The 7,424-nt window shown below is 38.0% G+C and overlaps 1 non-coding gene across 1 annotated transcript; it reads left to right on the forward strand.

The window, feature by feature from the left end:
• The first annotated feature begins 6,952 nt into the window (after nt 1-6,952).
• On the forward strand, nt 6,953-7,054 carry LOC136865054 (U6 spliceosomal RNA). Its single transcript, XR_010859441.2, has one exon. It is a non-coding gene; the product is annotated as a U6 spliceosomal RNA (small nuclear RNA).
• The last annotated feature ends 370 nt before the right edge of the window (nt 7,055-7,424 follow it).

Below are 7,424 nucleotides of genomic sequence, written 5' to 3' on the forward strand. Positions count from 1 at the left end.
ACTCGTTTCCTTAAAAGAGCTTATAAATACCAATTATCACGCCTGCAACATCTTCGGTTTTTGAGATATATGTATCCTCGTAAAAGGAATTCCCTCCCACCTACCAAGTTGAATCCTCCTACAAATGTGTATTTCATTGTTTTTAAATGAGATTCCAAACACCAGTTTTTACGTTTCTAACATCTTTAGTTTTTGGTATATAAATATATATACATTCTCATACAAGTAATTCAACTAATTTTTCAATTCTTTCATTCCGCCCTCCCCCCCTGTTAACGGGGTTTACCTAAAACCAAAGAATACGTGTTTCTTCATTTTGAAGGAGATTCCAAATACCAATATTCACGTCAGCAACATGTTAAGTTTTTGAGATATACTATAGAAACGCTCATTTTAACCCCCCCCCCCCCTTTTCAGTCCCCCTTTAAATGGATTATTCGATAAACCGGATTTATATTTCTTTACTTTTACAGGAAATTCAAAATACCAGCTTCCAAATCTTGTAATATGTTACGTGTCTTAGATAATTTGCAGATATAGTCTTTTCTTAAATTCACCCAGTTTGTCACTCCTGTTCACCCCCTATACATCAAAGCAAAGCAAAATCACCTCCGTACAGGCTATGAAGGCCCATGGAGGACTGGAAGGTAAAGGCTTCCACCATTGCTAACCTTGGCTCGTGATGGGGTAGAGTGGTTAGCTCTACGCCCGGCCGCCTTTGCACCCGGGATGTAACCTGGTACTCATTTTCGGTGTAGGCTGAGTGAACCTCAAGGCCATAGCACCTCCGGAAGTGAAAATCTCGTTTCTTAAATTTTACGACTTCCTGACGGGGATTCGAACCCATGTCCTTCAGGGCGAACCGAGCACGCCTTTACCGCCTCGGCCAGGCAGCCCCTCCCCCTATACATCGGATTATCCAAAAACACAAAAATACGTACTTCTTTATTTTCAAAGGAGATTACAAATTTCAATTTTCATGTCTGTAACATTTTCAGTTTTTCAGATATAAGTCGCCTCATAAAAGGTGTTCAACCACTTTTCCCGCTTTTTTCACCCCTCTTAATGGGATTTTCCGAAAACAAAATGTACGTATTCCCTTATTTTTAAAGGAGATTCCAAATACCAATGTTTACGTCTGTAAACTTTTAAGTTTTTTTAGATATAGATATCCAGATATCCTCATTTTTAAAATTCACCCCCCCCCCTTTCACGCCCTTAGCGACGGAATATCCAAAAATCCTCCCTTAGCGAGCACCTACATGTTAATATGAATGTATCCCCAAAATTTGATTTCTTCATGTCCTGCAGTTTTGGCTCGGCAATGATGAATCAGTCAGTCAGTCAGTCAGTCAGTCAGTCAGTCAGTCAGTCAGTCAGTCAGTCAGTCAGTCAGTCAGTCAGTCAGTCAGTCAGTCAATCAGTCAGGACAAGTTCTTTTATATATGTAGATTACATTTCTTGACTGACTGACTGACTCAACATCGACGAGCCAAAACTACTACACATAAAGGAATGAAACTTTGGGTATACATGTATATTAGAGTGTAGGTGCTCACTAGGGGAAAACTTTTGAATATTCCGTCGCTAAGGGGGTGAAAAGGGGGAGGTGATTTCTTTAAATGAGTATATCTATATCTCAAAACATAAAGGTTTACGGGCGTTAAATTTGGTATTTGGAACCTCCTTTAAAAGTAAAGAAATACGTATGACTTTTATTTGGAAAATCCCATTCAGACGGGTGAAAACACGTTAAAAAATGGTTGAATATTTTTTATGAGGATATTTATTTCTCAAAAACTAAAGATGTTACAGACATAAAAATTGGTATTTGGGATCGATTTTAAAAATCGAGAAACACGCATTTTTTTGGAAATATCCAATTAATGTGGGTGAACAGGAGTGACAAATGGGATGAAGTTTTTGAAAAATACATCTACAGTACATCTCAGAACGGAACATGTTACAGACGTAAGAATTGGTATTTGGAATCTCCTGTAAAAGTAAAGAAATATAGATAATTTGTTTTCAGAAAATCCACTTACGGTGAACTAAAAAGGGGGTCAATTTTTAAAATGACCATATCTACACGATATCTCAAAAATTTAACATGTTTCAGAAGCGAAAATTGGTATTTCTAAATTCGTTTAAAAATAAAGAAACACGTATTGTTTTGTTTTCGTAAAACCCACTTGGGTGGGTAAGCACTGAAAAGGGGGTTGAATTCCTTTTATTCGAATAGTGATATCTCAAAACCTAAAGATGTTGCAGATTTGAGAATTGGTATTTTGAATCTCCTTAAAAAATAAGGAAACACGCATTTTGGGGGAATATAGACTTGATGGAGGTTGGGTTAAAAGGAGTTGAATTCCTTTTATGAGGAGATATATATATCACAAACTTAAGATGTTACAGTCGTGATGATTGATATTTAGAATCTCCTTTATAAATAAATAAAGACGTATAAATTTGTTTTTCAAAAATTCACTTAAGTGAATGTTGAAGGGTAGATAAATCATTTTGTTTAGAACCTCCGTATGACTGCTGTATACAATTGCCTTGTAGGGATCGTCAATATTTGGTTTGGGTTTAAAACTCGGTAAGACACTGTCTTGCGGGTTTTCTCAAGGTAACCGGGTTTTAACGCTAGAGCGTACTGTCAGCATGAGCTGTTGGTAATGCACCTGACAGGGGCATGATCCAAGGACCTCTGGTTAAGACTGGTCATTTTAATTGCAGACGCAATGCTATTTTGAGGAAAGAACTCTTGAAATTAATAAATATCAACATCATTGAGACAGATGAAATAAGTTTTTAAAATTTGTTCTATAAATTTCATTATTTGCGATCTATTGCGCAACATCTTCCTTTGTCCAGCGGTGAGCCCGCAGAAGAGAGAAGCCTGGGAAGTCATGGGTGGGGCTGTATCGGTGGTTCACCGTGACGAAACTTGGGAAAAATCATCCCCACCTCACGTTCAAGAAAGTGAGGAGAGGCAAACTTCTTCGAAGCGAAATATGGGAGCCATCTTTAAATCAGCTTGACCAACTTGATTTTCTACGATGTGAAAATTAATAAAATCTAAATTATGCCGTCGCTTTTCGATATAGAAGAGATAGTTATAATTGGGGCTTTTATTTAGTGTGTGTAATGTCTTCTTGGCTGATAACTTACGGATGGAGAAAGAATACTACGTTACATCTGCGTGCAAAAATACCAAGGGCCATCTGGTTAGTGTCAAGACACCTCATTGACACGGGGATTTACCCCAGAGTGGAGGGGGAATGAGGGAAAAATTTTAATTAATTACAAGAGATCCTACGAAAAATAATCGTACGGATGTGTCTCATTCACATTAGGTGGATACTGATCACGTAATGGTTGCACTATTTGACGTCTAGTGGGCCGTGGATAGGCCATCTGCATATTTTAATTGGAGGGAACCTCATTCTGGTAAAAAGCACTGTCAAGTGTGCAGCCTCTCATTCGGAACTTTCACATCACGGAGGGCGAAGGTATGTTAGCCGAGCTCTTAGTAATTCTTTGTTTAGTGATTTGAAACCTAAAATTCAAATGCAGGAGAGTAATTCGTGTGAATAGTACATGGTGTTGACATACGTGACGCTAATAATTAAATATTTAAACTGTGTCGAATAGCGAACACTTAGTCCGACTTGTAAAGTTATTACTATTATTATTACTACACCAAGAACGTGACGGGTAGTAATAAATGAACAGTGGCTGAGAGGTACAGAGCAATTCGATATTGAACCGCGGACTACAAGGTACTAGTCAGAGATCGTGGCCGGACGCCCGCACGGAACGCAATCGAACGTATTGTGGAAATAAACTGGTGACGTGTTCTGTGCTTAGGAAACTGCGAGTGACATCATCGATCGAGGACCATGGACTTCCGTCTTGATGGTGAAATGGAGTTACCAGTAATCGCCTTGGTGCTGATAGAGCAGTGCTAAAACCCGACATGGACCACCCCAGCTGACCGAGATGTCATCAGAGGATAGAGGTGAGTACTTTTCTAATAACATGGCATGACTGGAAGGGGCGAGATTTATTTGTCATAAACTGTAGCTATAATGTTAGGGATGTAACCTTATTTGAATGTAGATGTGCCAAAGATGAGCACATCGTTTTTTCCGTAATTAGTAAGAGGTCTGAGTGATTTTAATTATAAACAGGGGAAATTTTGATTCTGAGAAATTTGTATGCGGGAGAAGATTCATTTATTTGCACAATTTGGGAAACCCGTAGTTAGTTAATGTGTTACAAGACCATTAGTTTAGTAGATTCAGGGATTGATAATTTATAATAGGTTGTAGCTAATCCAGTATTGATAATTGCATGAGTGGTAAGTACTGTAAGTTAAGCAACGTGAGAAGTTCCAGAATTCCGAGAGATGCTCACAGGACTGATACCTCAACACCTCCTTTGAAATATTTAGATAGGGAGTGTTTCAATTTAATTTGGGTCGTTTTGATCAGTTTGATTATAATTTAATTATGCTTTGGTTATCAATTCATTACCGTGTGACTCTTTAATTGTGAGTTGATTACCGCGTGACAATTTAATTATGGTTTAATTATGAGTTAATTATCGTGTGACTATTTAATTAGGTTTTCATTATGAGGAAGTTACCGTGTGATGATTTGATATGATTTAATTACCAGGTATGACCTAATTTCGATCTACTTACCAGGTGTATGGCATCATTATTGCGTACATGTGTAAGGTAAATCACGTAAGGAAGTCAGTGGACAGCTGAAACCAATAATAATAATAATAATAGTAATAATAATAATAATAATAATAATGACGATAATGATGATAATAATTATACGAATATTAGTATTATAAAACGGTGTCGTGATGTGAGATAGGTGTGACATTTGAAGTCATGGGTTCGGCAATGAGAAAAATACGTGTTGAATTGAGGTTCTTTTATTTGAAACCAAGGCGGTTTGAAGTTTTGAACTCACGGTGTGAGATGTTGTAATCACACACATTGAGGGTTATGAATGAGGAATTGACCTCCGCATTATCGAGTGTGTACCACGGAACGATGTATCTTTAAAGAAATTGTTTGTTATGCCCGTGAAAGGCGAGGCTAATGACCGTCTGTATTAGGGGGTGATCCTCGACCTTGTGCCAGAAGTAATTTTTGTGTGTATTCGGCTCAAAGGAAGGGAAATTTGGGCTGAGAAGCAAGGCCTGACTGAATATGGCTAGTAGTTGGAAATATTGAACACGGCAGAATAATGTATTTGCTAATAAGCGACACGGTAACTGGGACTAATATTTGTCATATTATTATATTTTGAGTATAAATTAGCTAGGGTTTTCAGCGCCACATGTTTGTCATTGGGGTTATCAGATCAGCCCTGGGCGTGGGCAATGGTATTCCACCATGGTGGGATGAAGGATGTGTGTCTCACGTGATTCGTGTACATAATGTGTGACTATTTATGATGCTTTGTGTAACATGTTGTGATTGTAATTAGCGTCGGCGGTGGCTTCATCCCATCGGCACGGTGAATTGTGTATTCCAGTGAGGGTTCGGTTCACACCCGGGTCTTTGATCCATGTCTGTATAATTTATCTTATGGTATTCCGTTGGGGAAATAATTCGTGTATTTTAGAATAGGCATCACTCAGACTTTTTGCATGAGTGTCAATTTCGTTTGTTCAATAATATGAGATGGCTTCAGTGTTTATGATAAAGGTTTCCGTACGTGTTACGTCATGCCATCTCGCATCGCGATAGATAGTACTCGGACCTATCACACAAGACCATAGGTCAATAAATAATCCACAAAGAAATGTAGAATTAATTATGTACTTCACTTGTGTATATATGTTTCATTTCCATAATCATCAGGATTCAATAAACGGACTGAATTATTTTAAACTGTATAGAAATGTGTTCTCATTAGAGTTAGGTATGAGCCGTTTTCTCCTACCCTGTATGCCGCTAAGTAAATTTAAGACATGCGCCTATTCGTTTACTCATGAACGCCCTGTAGATTTCTCGCCAGATTCTTTTTAGGGCAGAGAGCGGTTACATCCAAGTGCCACGCCGAGTGGGGCCGTGTTATTGTTTGATAGGTCTTAGACGCCCACGATGTAGGCTTACATACTAGAGGTACTGACACGTTGGGGCTCATTCGGCTTTTTGCTGCATTTTCGGTTGACGTTACGCCATATGTTTTGACATTTGTCGGCATTTACGGCGTTTCCGTGAGACGTTTGCGTTACAGGTGCCAAAGCCACGTGGTATTTGATTGTCGTGTTAACATTGTGAGCATTAGCGGCATTTTCTAGGTATTTGTACCATTCAACACATCTTATATGTGTAATTTCATATGCGTAGCTAGCATATGGGAGTGTGAGCGTGCATTTGATTCAGAGAACTCAGAACTGGAAGTAACCATGGGAAGTTGTTCTCTAGGAGAATGGTATAGTTAAATTACCGGATTGGTGCACTTAAGCTGCAGCCAAATGTAAACGCCTAGCCTGTACTAGTTAAATAAGTGACATCTTAACGTAAATTTTAAATTATTACTATGAATGAGAACACAGTCACGGTCATAATTGAATTTAAGGGCTATAATATTATTAATATTTCTGAAAATTCCCATTGTCATTTTTATAAATTTTATGATTCCTGATGAAGATAGGTGGTTAGGCAACTTCAATTACAGCCGTTTTGAGACTTAATTTTGCAATTTTAGTTAAAGTAAAAATTTATGAAGCTGAAAGGAAATAGAGTTAGAATAATGAAACCATGTTTTCTGAAAGTAATGTTGTGGATTGTTGACACCGACGTTAGCGGGGGGGGGGGGAGGGGCAGTTATCTCTGTAGATATCGACATGGATAGTGAAGCTATACGGGCTTTGACGGAGGAGATTAGTGCGAAGAATGGAGGAGATGAAGGACAATATTAAAATATTTGAGAATAAAATTGGAACGATACAGAGAAGATTAGCATGGCTCCTGCGCAATGATGACACGCAAAATCGTGAAGCGTTCCATATTTTAGTATATGTACTCGCTTCGGCGGTACAGTAATACGAATTTCACTAATCGGGGAAGAACATAGTTTTGCGTTTCTTATAGGAGCGTTTCCGATTGTTGTGCAAGCATGTCTTTTTCAGACGATGATGATATTAGTGTCAAAAAGAAAACAGAATTAGATATACGCATTTGTATAAGTGTAACAAAATCAAACAGCAAGAGTGAAACAAACTTCATATTATGTAGGCTACAATAACAAAGAAGTGTATCCACGAAAAACTAATGTACCTTGCAGGTCGTTCGATATTTTTTACCTAATAATTGCTTAACAATGATATTTAATTTAATAGAAAATATCTTTTCCAACCATCTGATTCGTCTTCTGGAATCTATA

This window comes from Anabrus simplex, chromosome 2, assembly GCF_040414725.1.
Source record: "Anabrus simplex isolate iqAnaSimp1 chromosome 2, ASM4041472v1, whole genome shotgun sequence".
NCBI lineage: Eukaryota > Metazoa > Arthropoda > Insecta > Orthoptera > Tettigoniidae > Anabrus > Anabrus simplex.